Source organism: Pleurodeles waltl, chromosome 11 (genome assembly GCF_031143425.1).
Source record: "Pleurodeles waltl isolate 20211129_DDA chromosome 11, aPleWal1.hap1.20221129, whole genome shotgun sequence".
Lineage (NCBI taxonomy): Eukaryota > Metazoa > Chordata > Amphibia > Caudata > Salamandridae > Pleurodeles > Pleurodeles waltl.
The window spans coordinates 312,207,615-312,222,814 of NC_090450.1; the positions used below are offsets into that span (position 1 = coordinate 312,207,615).

At 43.3% G+C, this 15,200-nt stretch overlaps 1 protein-coding gene across 3 annotated transcripts in view; it reads right to left on the reverse strand.

The window, feature by feature from the left end:
* Positions 1-15,200, reverse strand: part of EPHB1 (EPH receptor B1) — a 754,401-nt gene that overhangs the window by 714,967 nt on the left and 24,234 nt on the right. The gene's annotated exons all lie outside the window — the stretch shown is intronic.

The window sequence follows — 15,200 nt, forward strand, 5'->3', positions numbered from 1 at the left end:
TATAATAAGTAGAAGTTTAACTTCAGAGCACAACCATTCATGGTTTCCAAAGCATACCCTCTGAAGGGGGGGAGGGGGCTTTACTGTTCACTTCAGTTCCTGAGATGTTTGCAAATGACTACTTGCAAGCTTCTCTGAATAGAAAATTATACATTTATTTTACCAGAGTTGATGTGTCGCTGGGGATGCATAGAACCTTTACAACTGTTTAACATCATATAACACAAAATGAACTTTGACAGAGGTCCTCTCTTGTAAAGCCAGCATAGAGACATTCCTTTAATGGTGGTGGTGAAACGTAAACTAGAATGGACTAAATCCCCATCTGTACTCAGGTGCAAATGTGACAGAAGTCCAGAAGACAAGATAGGAGACAGAATTTGCAATTCAACTTTTTGTCATTTTCCGCATAACTTCACCCTCCAATCACCCACCACTCCCACTTCAGTCCAATTTAACATGTCATAAAATATTTATACACGATTCTTTTGCCACTGACCATTCAAACACCTTTCGTTCTTCACCACTGACCTCCTCACTCCAAACATGAAACAATAGTGCAGAGAGCAACACAGAAATGCACAACTATCTAGATAAGGGATACCAATCTGGACCCAACTCCCTAGATGTGGCCTTCAGAATTGAATACAAAATTCCAGATGAGGCCTTAACAGTCATGTGTAAAACAGAAATCTTTATTTTTCAACAAGTCGTTCCTCTTGCTCTTTTGATATCCCTTTTTATGGGATCTTTCCACTTCGATGTCATATTAACAACCCAAACATCTGGCTTGTCAATGTTCTTTTGTTACTGCTCTGCGAATTATGGTTAAGTATAAATATATCTTAGCAGTCCATAATATGTTTATTTCTCTCTATGTGAGACCTCCAAATAGGATGCATTTCATGTGCTGTGGAGAAAGCCCCCTTGGCTACAGTTAAATATATATAAGCTGCTTTCTAATTTTTGCATTCTATCCATGTGCCCAATTATTGACATCAACCTATCTCGGAGATACTTAATTATAACTCTCTTAACAAGTTTTAATTGAGACATCACCTGCATGTTACACGAGGCCCTCATTATGCAGAAATGCCCAGACTTCTTGACTTTGTCCCCGCCTACTGTCACTCTGGTTCCTTTCCCTAAGTAACCCTCAGACCTAACTTGCATTCTCGACCTCACACCAAGGGAAAACTCAATGAGTAGAAACTTTGTTACAAAAAACACAACATAACATTAGTAATCTCCCACAGGCATCAGTTTATCCCAATGAACAGATAAAGCAATCAGTGTCACAAACTCAATTTACTTCCAGTTTCATTTTCGCAACTCCCTACTAACCTCACACGTAAACAGTCTTTCTCTGGGTCTCAGTTACCTCATTTTATGTTTTCACTTATGGAATATCGTAGAATAATAGTTTGATGATCAATTTCTTAGCACATATAGCTTGTTACTGGGTTAACAATGGATCTTACACATCTCTATTTTTAGACTTAATTGCTCTGTAATCCGGCTCTATGGTATTATGTAAAGGTTTTCCTAGTCAAAAATATTAATCTAATTAAAGCATGGGCTTTGCTTTGAAGAATAATGAGCGGTGTGTGATTTTGTGATGTGTAGCTTATTATATAAAACACTGTTCCATCATTATCACCTTTTTAAAAACACCCTTGGTGTCACCTTCAGAACGCCTCGGGGTTCTGGGAAGTCGGTTTGCCCATTGCTATGTTAAAGTGCGTTTAAAAGAAACTTCAGGTGTAGTAAGAAAGATATGGAAACCCAATAGATGCACCATGAGCTCAGATCACTAAATTCCCCTGTTGCCATATAGAAATCGATCAAGCGCCACCTCTTACTTATATTTAATCAATTAACATAATCATCCTTCAAGAAAACTCTTCTGGACTCTGTGAACGCTGTAGCCCAGCGATAGTAAAAGTACAGCCCGGGAGCTGCTTGTGGCCCACATGACCTTTACACGCAGCCCCCTCGTGAACAGCAGCACTGGTTTGATGCTGTTTAGTTGACAGAACGCTAGCATTCAGAAAGCTATTAAACGGGAAATTACTTCTTCACAACTTAACTAAAGTAAAGGAAAAGAAGCAAATAATATTCCTACAACACTTATCTTTAAGAACACTTAGGGGGTTATTCCAACTTTGGAGGAAGTGGTAATCCGTCCCAAAAGTGACGGTAAAGTGACGGATATACCACAAGCCGTATTACAAGTCCATTATATCCTATGGAACTCATAATACGGCTGGTGGTAAATCCGTCACATTTGGGACGGATTACTGTAGGAGGCTGGACTGGCTTGTAGTGAGTACCAAGGGGTACTTGCACCTTGCACCAGGCCCAGTTATCCCTTATTAGGGTATAGGGTGTCTAGCAGCTTAGGCTGATAGATAATGGTAGCTTAGCAGAGCAGCTTAGGCTGAACTAGGAGACGTGTGAAGCTACTACAGTACCACCTAGTGTCATATGCACAATATCATAAGAAAACACAATACACAGTTATACTAAAAATAAAGGTACTTTATTTTTATGACAATATGCCAAAAGTAACTTAGAGTGTACCCTCAGTGAGAGTATAGGAAATATACACAAGATATATATACACAATAGCAAAAATATGCAGTATAGTCTTAGAAAACAGTGCAAACAATGTATAGTTACAATAGGATGCAATGGGGAAACATAGGGATAGGGGCAACACAAACCATATACTCCAAAAGTGGAATGCGAACCACGAATGGACCCCAAACCTATGTGACCTTGTAGAGGGTTGCTGGGACTATTAGAAAATAGTGAGAGTTAGAAAAATAACCCTCCCCAAGACCCTGAAAAGTGAGTGCAAAGTGCACTAAAGTTCCCCTAAGGACAAAGAAGTCGTGTTAGAGGAAGAATGCAGGAAAGACACAAACCAACAATGCAACAACGCTGGATTTCCAATCTGGGGTACCTGTGGAACAAGGGGACCAAGTCCAAAAGTCACAAGCAAGTCGGAGATGGGCAGATGCCCAGGAAATGCCAGCTGCGGGTGCAAAGAAGCTTCTACTGGACAGAAGAAGCTCCGGTTTCTGCAGGAACGCAAAGGGCTAGAGACTTCCCCTTTGGAGGACGGATCCCACTCGCCTTATAGAGTCATGCAGAAGTGTTTTCCCGCCGAAAGAACGCCAACAAGCCTTGCTAGCTGCAAATCGTGCGGTTAGCGTTTTTGGATGCTGCTGTGGCCCAGGAGGGACCAGGAGGTCGCAAATTGGACCAGGAGGTAGAGGGGACGTCGAGCAAGACAAGGAGCCCTCTTAGCAGCAGGTAGCACCCGGAGAAGTGCCAGAAACAAGCACTACGAGGATGCATGAAACGGTGCTCACCCGAAGTCGCACAAAGAAGTCCCACGTCGCCGGAGAACAACTTAGGAGGTCGTGCAATGCAGGTTAGAGTGCCGGGGACCCAGGCTGGACTGTGCACAAAGGATTTCCGCCGGAAGTGCACGGAGGCCGGAGTAGCTGCAAAAGTCGCGGTTCCCAACAATGCCGTCTAGCGAGGTGAGGCAAGGACTTACCTCCACCAAACTTGGACTGAAGAGTCACTGGACTGTGGGGGCCACTTGGACAGAGTTGCTGGATTCGAGGGACCTCGCTCGTCGTGCTGAGAGGAGACCCAAGGGACCGGTAATGCAGCTTTTTGGTGCCTGCGGTTGCAGGGGGAAGATTCCGTCGACCCACGGCAGATTTCTTCAGAGCTTCTAGGCCAGAGAGGAGGCAGACTACCCCCACAGCATGCACCACCAGGAAAACAGTCGAGAAGGCGGCAGGATCAGCGTTACAGAGTTGCAGTAGTCGTCTTTGCTACTTTGTTGCAGTGTTGCAGGCTTCCAGCACGGTCAGCAGTCGATTCCTTGGCAGAAGGTGAAGAGAGAGATGCAGAGGAACTCGGATGAGCTCTTGCATTCGTTATCTAAAGTTTCCCCAGAGACAGAGACCCTAAATAGCCAGAAAAGAGGGTTTGGCTACTTAGGAGAGAGGATAGGCTAGCAACACCTGAAGGAGCCTATCACAAGGAGTCTCTGACGTCACCTGGTGGCACTGGCCACTCAGAGCAGTCCAGTGTGCCAGCAGCACCTCTGTTTCCAAGATGGCAGAGGTCTGGAGCACACTGGAGGAGCTCTGGACACCTCCCAGGGGAGGTGCAGGTCAGGGGAGTGGTCACTCCCCTTTCCTTTGTCCAGTTTCGCGCCAGAGCAGGGCTAAGGGGTCCCCTGAACCGGTGTAGACTGGCTTATGCAGAAGTGGGCACATCTGTGCCCAAGAAAGCATTTCCAGAGGCTGGGGGAGGCTACTCCTCCCCTGCCTTCACACCATTTTCCAAAGGGAGAGGGTGTAACACCCTCTCTCAGAGGAAGTTCTTTGTTCTGCCATCCTGGGCCAGGCCTGGCTGGACCCCAGGAGGGCAGATGCCTGTCTGAGGGGTTGGCAGCAGCAGCAGCTGCAGTGAAACCCCAGGAAGGGCAGTTTGGCAGTACCAGGGTCTGTGCTACAGACCACTGGGATCATGGGATTGTGCCAACTATGCCAGGATGGCATAGAGGGGGCAATTCCATGATCATAGACATGTTACATGGCCATATTCGGAGTTACCATTGTGAAGCTACATATAGGTATTGACCTATATATAGTGCACGCGTGTAATGGTGTCCCCGCACTCACAAAGTTCAGGGAATTGGCCCTGAACAATGTGGGGGCACCTTGGCTAGTGCCAGGGTGCCCTCACACTAAGTAACTTTGCACCTAACATTTACCAGGTAAAGGTTAGACATATAGGTGACTTATAAGTTACTTAAGTGCAGTGTAAAATGGCTGTGAAATAACGTGGACGTCATTTCACTCAGGCTGCAGTGGCAGGCCTGTGTAAGAATTGTCAGAGCTCCCTATGGGTGGCAAAAGAAATGCTGCAGCCCATAGGGATCTCCTGGAACCCCAATACCCTGGGTACCTCAGTACCATATACTAGGGAATTATAAGGGTGTCCAGTAAGCCAATGTAAATTGGTAAACTTGGTCACTAGCCTGTTAGTGACAATTTGGAAAGAAATGAGAGAGCATAACCACTGAGGTTCTGGTTAGCAGAGCCTCAGTGAGACAGTTAGGCACCACACAGGGAACACATACATATAGGCCACAAACTTATGAGCACTGGGGTCCTGACTAGCAGGGTCCCAGTGACACATAACAAACATACTGAAAACATAGGGTTTTCACTATGAGCACTGGGCCCTGGCTAGCAGGATCCCAGTGAGACAGTGAAAACACCCTGACATACACTCACAAACAGGCCAAAAGTGGGGGTAACAAGGCTAGAAAGAGGCTACTTTCTCACAATTACCACCTCCTCCAAAGTTGGAATAACCCCCTTAATTTTTAAAGGCACTTTGCGAAACATGAAAGTATTATAAACTCCTCAAAATACAAAAAAAGTATTTCATAAACGTATAGAAGCATTTCACTACAAGAAATCAAATCATATCACTGCAGTGAGAGGCATTTATTAAAAGAGATAATTTTCCAACATGAATTTAGAAACATTCATGCCTCCTCCCACCCTGACAACAACACCAACAGTGAACCGAGAGGCAGGTTTTTTGGCTTGTGCTCCCGCTGGGTGGTCTAGGTTGTTCTTATACTTGGAACAACATTATAGTCTATTATATCAAACACAAGAGAGGGTTTGGTGAAGCCCACACCCTGAACTCATCTATTTCAAGAAGCTCTCATGCTATGATAAAGTAAAAGGAGGAAAAGTGAAATAAAACAATTTCATGAGATCACAAAATTTGGTCAAGTGGGAAAGATGAGACTGATCCGAGATTTTCTGGTTTCAAACTGTGCAATTCAGCCACTAAATGGGTGGCACTTACTGTCTCGCATTTTACATCAAAGGTTAATGCTTTATCTTTAATTCTTAGTGCATGAGGCTAGAGCCTGGGTGGCAGTTAAAAGCCACATGAAGGCTCGGTTTGTTTTGGGCTTGAGTGTCCAAGAGAAGCATGAACTGAGCCAGAGTCATGCCTGTGGCTCAAGCTTGGCTCTAGCCTTCTGTAGCTTGTCCACCTCTATCACATACTGGCATCTAACAGGCCAAAAGCATAAGAAAGATATGATTTGATACTCAAAGAATTAGGATGTCCACTTAGCTTAATTGATCAATAAAATAATCCTCATTGATGTTAAATGTTCATATATTGTTCCAAAATATGGTATGGATACCACAGTAGTAGCACTAGATCACAATGTGCCACACACAAATAAGAGCCCTTTACGAAGTAAAATTCAACCACGAAGCATTCAGCCACAAAACTAGATTACACTCTGCCAAATCCAAAACATTCCCAAGTACACCATTTATACAGCCCAGATTTACAGATTGCTGCCCTCTTGTGTATGGAGATTGCATAGTCTCTATCAAATGACTGCCTGCATCCAGTACATGCCATGGACAGCCTAAAATCATAAACCATGACTGGATTCTTTTCAGACCTTCAGATCAATGTTCCCAACCCCGGCATATTTCCTAGAAACAAAATAATAATTGCCTGTATCAATGCAAGCTGTGGACTACCTGAAATCATCTACAACAACTTGTATTATTATTCTTACACTTGCCCATTAATCCCCCAAGCCCTGGAGATTACACAGATGCTTTACAATGACTGCCTTAGTTCAGTACAAGCCATGGACAGCCTGACATCTCTGATAACTACCTGTATTCTTCTGACTGCTGCCGGTTAATCATTTCAGACTCTGGTGATTACATAGAACCTCTCCAATGACTGTCTGTGCCTACTGTATACTGTGAGCTTCACCTCTCTCTGTACATGTATATGGTATTTCAATATCGCAAACCTAGCCAAAAGACAGAGGAGCACAGTACATAGTCAAGGCAAACATAAAGTCAATAAATAATGGGAGAGGAAGCTAGGTTGTGGGTGGTTAATGCATTGTGATGTAGTGTTCTTTAAAGATGTGATTCCTCAACCCTTTGCTAAATGGGCAGTTCTGATGGATACATGGATTTTGTTCCCAATCCTAGGTTTGGACTTGGAAAAGACCTGTACTCTTTATTTTTTCCTTTTTTACTCTTTTTGTAGTATAATGGTGAACTGACTAAGAGTGTGCCCGGAACCACCAGAGATGGTGAGCTTAACTGCAAAGTATAAGTGGTCTTGGTCATGATGGCTTTGTAAGTGATGCAACTGGTTTTGAAGATGGTGCAGGCCGGCAAGGTGAACCAAACAAGTTGCATCACGATGGAGGTGATGTGATCTTATTTCTTCATTGCCAGGATAAGACATTCTTCTGAAGTCACTTTGTGGAAGAAAATTATTGTCTTTCTTTAGAAGAGAGGCGGTCCCAGGCCGTTTTTGTATTTTTGGCAATGTGTTTCTTGAGGGTGAGGTGTGTGTGTAGTAAATAAAAGTGTCCTAGCATTTGGTTAAAGCTGGGGTTCGAATCCTTCAAGGTTCATGTCAATGAGTCAGGTTTGTGCTATATCTTGTTTGTTGTTCTTGCAAATAACATTATTCTGTCTTGGTTGGGTTCAGCTTCAGGTATTTGCTGGAAATGTAGGTCTGGATAATGGGCATGTGTTTGAGGCAGCCCTCTGAGGCAGAGGAGACTTTTAAGTAGAGTTGTGTATCTTCAGAATAGTGGTAAATCTGTTATCTGTGAGTAGAACACATGCAGCTCCATGTAAAGTTTGAAGGTGACAGAAGACAGTGTGAAACCCTGGAGGACTCAACAGGTAATAGGTATCTTTTCTGAACTGGAGGTGCCCATGTGAACAACCTGTTGGTTGGAAAGGTAGGTGAAGAACCAGGGAGTGACACCCCCGTTACTCCCATTCAAGACTCTAAGGCCCGTATGAGGGTGGGATGCTGAAATGTGGTGAAGGCAGCTGAGAGGTTCCACAATATCAGGAGGCAGAGATCATTTTCATCTGTGGTCAAAAAGGCATCACCCACAATGTATAAGGTAGTGGTCACCATGCTACAGAATCATCTGAAGCTAGGCTGGTAGTCGTGCATGAAATGATTAGCACTGATGTCATCTTGGAGTTAAATGGAGACTGCCTTTTCAATGAGCTTGTCTTGCCGATGAATGATAAGTGATGGGCCGGTAGTTGGCAAGGTCATTGGAGTGTAGTGTAGGTTTCTGTATGAGTGGGAGTGTCTGGGCTGTCTTAGCTTCTAGGAAGAAGCCTTAAGAGAGGGAGGGATTTCCAATGGTAAGTAGGGGTAAGAGAGTATCCCCAGACAGCTTTGATGAAGGACAATTATAAGTCATTATCATTTTCATCAGAAGTGGTTTTGAGGGGATTGAGTATTTGGAGTGAGGAATACATGGGCATGAGAAGGGTTGATGCAGTGATTGTCTTGAATAGCATTCTGGTTCCATTGGTGGCTTCTTTAATGTTGTTGATATGGTACTTTGCAGAGGATGATATAATGAGCTTTATGCATGTTGCATGGATCTGCATAAAGAGGTCTGTGGGTCTGTTTTTCCCCACTTTTCTTTCATGTCTGTACATAAATCGTTTACTACCAGCAAACTTGTTAGAGTACTAGGGTGGTGGAGCCTGTGGCTTGCACTCACATATCATAATTGGGGTATAGATGTTCATAAAGCTTTGAAAAAAATAGTTGAAGTTGTTTTGGAAGCTTGTTTAGAAGGGCATCAGGCATGGAGTTGGTGAGCTCAAATATTAGCATAGTTTATGGAGAAGTGTCTCTCATAGGTGAATCTACAAAGACCAGCAGTGTCAACACCTATAGCTCCAATTGCTTCCATAGATACAGCAACCTAAGACAATATATGAGCAACATTCACACCAAAATGCTTCCCACACAAACAATTTCAAGACTCTTCCAACTGAGCGCTACCTCATGGGTGAGTGTGCTGCCTGTCTGCTTTTGTGCTTCTTGGTCTTATCAGGTGTGTATATTGCTATATAAATTAATCTACAATGCAAATGCAGAAGTATTTCATGGCATAATTTCTCTCTTGTGTTACTACAGGAATATTGCAACAATACCAAACAAGAGTGTGCTACACCCAAACCTTTACTACATAGAATCACAATGATATAAAATCTTTGTTTGGAAGCTGTGGACCTAAGTGTGAGTAGCTGAGATGAAAGGTGTATCCAGTAGAAGTTTGTATTGGTCCCAATAGTCACACTTCGATAAGAAGATGAGCTTAGGGTTCATAATGGCAGTAGGAGCAGGTTCGGGAGACATATGTATTGATTGATGAAGGAAGCCTAACAGGGTTGTAAAATGTAGGTGGATCTTCACAGTGACACATTGTGTTATCGTATGTGGTTTTATGGTGCTAGCATTTGCCATAACATGTCCTTTCAGCGCTGTTGAGAAGTCAGTAAATGTCTTCTTTGTGGTTGGAGGACCAGGGGCAAGCAGCAGGTCAGTACTGAGGTGTATTAGCAAGGCTGTGGAGCCCAGTAATGATAGAATATAGAATTGGAGTCACGTGATAAGAACAGGTACAGTTCATGTCTCTAGTTAGCAGTTCATGAAAATGGACGGTGAGCCTTTTAGCCTAAGTTTTATTTGAAACTGAACGTTGGAAAGTCAACGACATGTTCTCTTTCTTTTCTTTTTTTAGAAAACAAGAGAGAATATTTGACAATGTGGAGAAATTGCACGGCTTCCTTTCTGCATCTGTGTCTTTCGTGTTCTACCCCTGAGGCAACGGAACAAGAGAGTCCAAGTAAAATTAAGAAGCCAAAAAGAAGACAGCAGACAATCGCACCTCCCTCCCATGCTGCGAACTCCCCGCAGCTTCCAACAAGCTGTCCCTCTGTGGAAGTACAACAGCATATGTCTCCCGAGGAGACAGCAAATTGTACCAAAGGGCTCCCAGAGACAGTGCCAGCTGGAAGTGGGGAGCCCGCGAGGAAGTGAGAAGGAGGGAGGAAGAGCGGGGAGCACACGGGCGGAGGAAGAGGAGAGGTGCCAAGAGTCGGGAGGAAGAAGGGCACGTGGGAGGGAGGCGGAGGAGAGGGGGGAGATGAGCACAGACAGGATGAAGCGCTCAGAAGGACCATTTATCGGGGAGGGGAGGGGAGGGTGGAAGAGCTGGGACCCGAGATGGAAAAGAGGACTGAAGAGGAACAGACAGGCAGGGCGAAGAGGCGCGAGAAAAGGCGGGGAGTGGAGACGGAAGTGATTGGGCGCAACAAAGGGAACAGACCAGGAGAGAGAGGAAACAGACAACGTGAAGGAAGACCGGAGGAAAGACATCTGGGAAGGGAACAGTAGAAGCAGAGAGCTGGGGCGGAGAGGAGGGTGAACCAGAGCAAGGGAGAAAGAAGACCTTAAAGAGAAGGGAGCAGATACAGGGGTGGTGAGGAGAATAGGAAAGTACCTTAGGGCCAGGGGAGAGAGGGGAGGAGGTTAATACATGGCAGGCAGTCGAGTGAACAGATACATAAGGGGATTCAAACAGGTAGAGATAAGAAGGGCAAACCGACAAGGTGAAGAGGACAGGAGCAGAGATAAGACGGGTCACCAGAAAAGGAAAGAGAGGAGCAAAGACTGAGGGAAGGAAAAAAGATGATGAAGACTGCGAGGCATGAAAGTGCAGACACCGCAGAGAAGGTGATACTGGAGACAAGGGGACAAAACTGGAAGCGGGGAGGAGGAGTGGAATGATTGAAAGCAGAGACAAGGGGGTAATGGGAAGAAAGCGAGAAGAATAGAGGGATTAGGTTAGAGAGGAAACTGAGACAGGCAGCCAGGGCTGGGGAGAGGACAAACAAGAGACAGCGCATTTGACAATCTGGACAATTTGCAGAGTTCTGTTCTCCATACTGCAACCATGAGGTAAACAGAACAACAATTTCAAATAAAATGAAGGATCCATGAAGGTTTCGAACTGGTTTTTAAAATACCGAGGGAGACTAGAGGCACGATCTCAGCTGAAAACATGAGTTAGTAAAAGAACTCAAAGGAGAAATGGAAAATGGCAACATAAATGCCTGGGGGAAGAACAGATGATCTCGTCCAAAGTATTCTGCTGGGCAATGTTGTTTTTATTAGTCATGATGGTACAGAAGAAGAAAGGGGACTACCTGATAATTTACCATATTTTATGTCCAGTACAGGGACAGATGGTTATGTCATTAGCTGGAGTCAATGGTGATGTTTTCAAACCTCAACAGGTTGACTGAGCTAATAAGAGAAATGTGGGTGAGACACGAAGTTGGCTAAATGCACGTTCAAAATCCACTTACTCCCTCCCCTTTCTGATTTCAAGTGATTTGTATTTGCAGGGTATACAAATCTGAGGGCTTTGTTGTTTTTTCTGAAATGTTTACCACCTTCTTAGAGCAGGTATGCTTGTGATGATCAGGGGTTGCAGCATGTACTGCGCTACCTAGACAAGGTTTGTCCTGCGGGCAGTACAGAGAGAACATGTAAGAGACACTTAGAAGTGGTCACTAATGAGAACCAACAGGGCAGAGAGCTGTCTTGGGTTGCTTGTGCTCCCTTCAAAGTGGATATGCCACAGCAGTTTGGGTTGGACCATCCAGTTTGAGGCTGTGCTAAATCCTATTTGCATATGGTTGATATCTGTATGTAACGGCACAGGTAAGCGAATAAATGATAGACTCGGATGCAGCCGAGTGGCTACCAGTGGGTGAGATTATTTAAAGAATTCCCCACATCTTTCTTGCTATCTAGAATGTTTTGAAGGTATACATCAGTGAAGTAGTGGCACCAGAAAACACGGCAGGATTCTGCAGTAAACTGACTTTTCTAGACACTAGAAAATGAAATCCACACTACCACAAGACAAACCAAAGAAACTTGAGGAGCTAGTGTGAGAAGAAGCAGACGGGGAGAATCTAAATTATGAAAATTGTAGTAATTGCTGTGAATTTTGTATGCATGACGGAACTGACTAGTAGAGATTTCTGGAGAACCAAGGCAAGGAAAGGGGCATTCAAGCTACATCACAGGTGAGGTTCTCAAACAGAGAGAAGGCAGAGCGAGGCACGGAAGCCTTTCCTCGAACCGTGAACACACAGTGTCAGCGTGGATTCATACTGGGCAAGATTCCTTGGGATGGCTACAGAAGCAGAAGAGACTACAATATAAAAAAATCCAGGAAACATTGCAAACGGGAGTCTGGTGACTGAGTAGCTGTTACATGGATCCCTAGCGCACAAGACAATTAGCTGCAGACAGACATGGAAGTTTCAATGAAACGTGGCAGAGTATGCGCTTGTGACTAAGATTAAGCTGGCACACTGGAGAAAGGATGTAGGAGGTTTCTTGTGGGACATGATTGATAAACTTTAGTCAGGAAAGATGGCTGGAGTAGAGTTTTATGTTTAATGTTTATGGGGATGTGACTCATCGGGGTGGGTAATGGAAAGTGTGATTTTAGAGGGAAGGGCTAGAGAATGCCTAGGTGTCAAGCCAGGAGGAAAAACTGTATTGACTACACTTATGCGAAACGCCATTCATTTGTCTGAGTGAGTAGACTGTCGCCAATTGGAGGTGTTTTCATGTTGCTCAATCTTCTAGATAATTTATTTGAAAGGTTTCCTGTTGTCTGGCAAGACAGGAAAAAGCGTCATAGGCTGTGCTATGAGATATCACCACCTAAGACAGAGGAATGGGTATTTGGATCCAGATGAAGAAAAAAAACAAAGGGAGTTAAAAAGGGCAGTCAAGGTTGTACCAAGAGAATGATGTCCAAGAGTTTTTGGAAATAATGGTGTCAAGTTAGAGGAAGTTCAATATGTATGATTATGGAAGGAAGCTGATGAATGCAGTGCATGAGGTAATGCTCGGGTGACGCTGGGCAGAATCTGAAAAATGTCAGTGTAGGGCAGACAAATGAGGGCTACATTATGATTAAAAACTGGGGGTGGGGGGTGATGTACAACTGAAACACTGTTCAAAGCCAGGAGTCATATTTGAGTCATACCCTGTGTGATGACTGTAGTTCTGCTTCTACGCTCTTCAGAAGTGGCATGAAATCGGTTTACCTAATGACAGGACATGACATTAAGATTCAGAAACGTAGATACCCTTTGAAATGCAACAAAAAAACACAAGCGCTCACCTCCCACTTTCACTTTGTCAAAGGTTGGAAGTGGGAATGACACATTATGGGTGGTGAAGAGGTAGAACGTGTTCTAAAAACGAACTATCCTAATTTTGCTTGCTTGAAGGAAATCCTATGACACTGGATTGTGGTGGATATGACTCTTGTGGCAAGCCATAAAGAGCCGAAACAAACCTGCAAACAATTATTGCTGATCCAAGAACATAGTTTTGAGTACACAGTGACATCCTTAGTATGCATTATCCAAAAGTGCAAGGTGTTTTCCCAGTTATATCAGTGTGAAGAGAAAACATTAAAGTCAGTATGTTGTAGAACAGTGGTTCCCAGCCTGTAGTCTGGGGACCCCTGGGGGTCCATGAAGCCTCCTCAGGGGGGCCGTCGCTGCTTAGAAGATTACATAATATTAACAGATTAATAAAGTTTATACAAACACAGTGGCTAAAGGTACAACTAAAAATGTAAAAACATCGTAAATGTCAAGGAGTTCGAAAATGGAGTCAAAAAATGAAATTAGTATCCTCAGATTGATTCGTGGGAGCAGTGCAGGTACATCAAACAGAATACAGTATGGATGCTGTGTGGCTTCAATTGAATTTAGAAAAGCTCCATCTTTCCTATTAAACTTTTATTTATATTTATTTGCAAATTAAATAAAATGTGTTATCTTTTGTGTGTTTAATGAATGCTTGTTTCTGTATTTTTGGCGTATTGTTTTGCAGTTCAATCCATTGACAAGGTTTAAGCCGGGTCCCCGGCTTCCAGTAATGACTCAGTAGGGAGGGAGTCCTAGATTGCAATAATGATACAGTGGGGGTCCATAGAACTGTAAAAGTTAAGAACCACTGTTGTATAATATAGATTTTCCTCGAAAATCCACTTTTTCATGTTCACCAACCAGATATTTAAAAGGTGTTTTCTTGGCCACTGTTGCCTCCCATTTTTAAAGTCTTCTGTATGAAATAATTCCTCATATGCTAAATCCCCTCATCTTTTGATGTTATTGGTTGCCTTTTTCTGAAGTTTCTTAAGATATCCAGTTATTACGGAAAAATTAAACTTTTAATACAACTTAACTGCTGTAATGAGCCTTTTAAAGATCTTGTTTTTATCTGTCCGTAAGCTATTAAGAATTCATATCTTGCTTACAATCCACAATTCCACTCTACTGTAATCCTGAGTTAATTGAGGCTAGTCTTTTTCGGCCTGTTCTGACTTAAACCTCAAACCATTTGCACATCCCCAGATTTCACTTCCCTCGAGATCTCCTTGTAGCTTGTCCTTAACCTTGTAGCCATGCTTCCATCCTGAATTTAGAGTGGCATTCTGGCTGTTGTCCTGTAGACCATTCATGAATACACCAATATGTGCACTAACCACATTGGCACTGGCCGTGAAACCTCTTGTTGTGAAGCTGCTCCATCTGCCATAAAGCATTAACCCAAGACTTCAGCCACTATCCAGTTCTTGAGGGAGGCCACAACATCAGTGTCCAAGTTGATCTTTTCCAATTTACTTTGTATTTCTCAAGGCGTTTACATAGTTTATTATTATCAAGACTGATGGATGAACTGCTTTTCTTTTGCCCAACACATTTATTACCCTTCAAGAAGATGACAATATGCTAAATGGAATTCATTTTCTACAAACCAGTGGTGGTCCTTGTTTACTAAATTACATTTTTCGAGCCGCGAGCAAAATTCATATCTATTTTATATGGTTTTATTGTAAAGTTTACTGGATTAAAATCTCCTGAGTATTTGGTTTATCGTTTTTTAGATGATTTACAATGCACATCCTTCCCCAATGATTTCTCTAAAGTATTTGTCACAGCTTTGAAATAGCTTAAAAAGCTCCCTGAGAACTCAAAGATGCGTTTTTCATAAATGCTGAAGCAAAGTTCTAGTCTCATTTGTTCGACTTTCAAACGAACTTCACAGTTTAGTTTATTGACGCTGTCGCACCTTAATTGTGCAGTATTAGATAGTATAAAACGTTCACTAAAGCGGACCACAGGGCTGAATTGTGAATTTACTTTGAA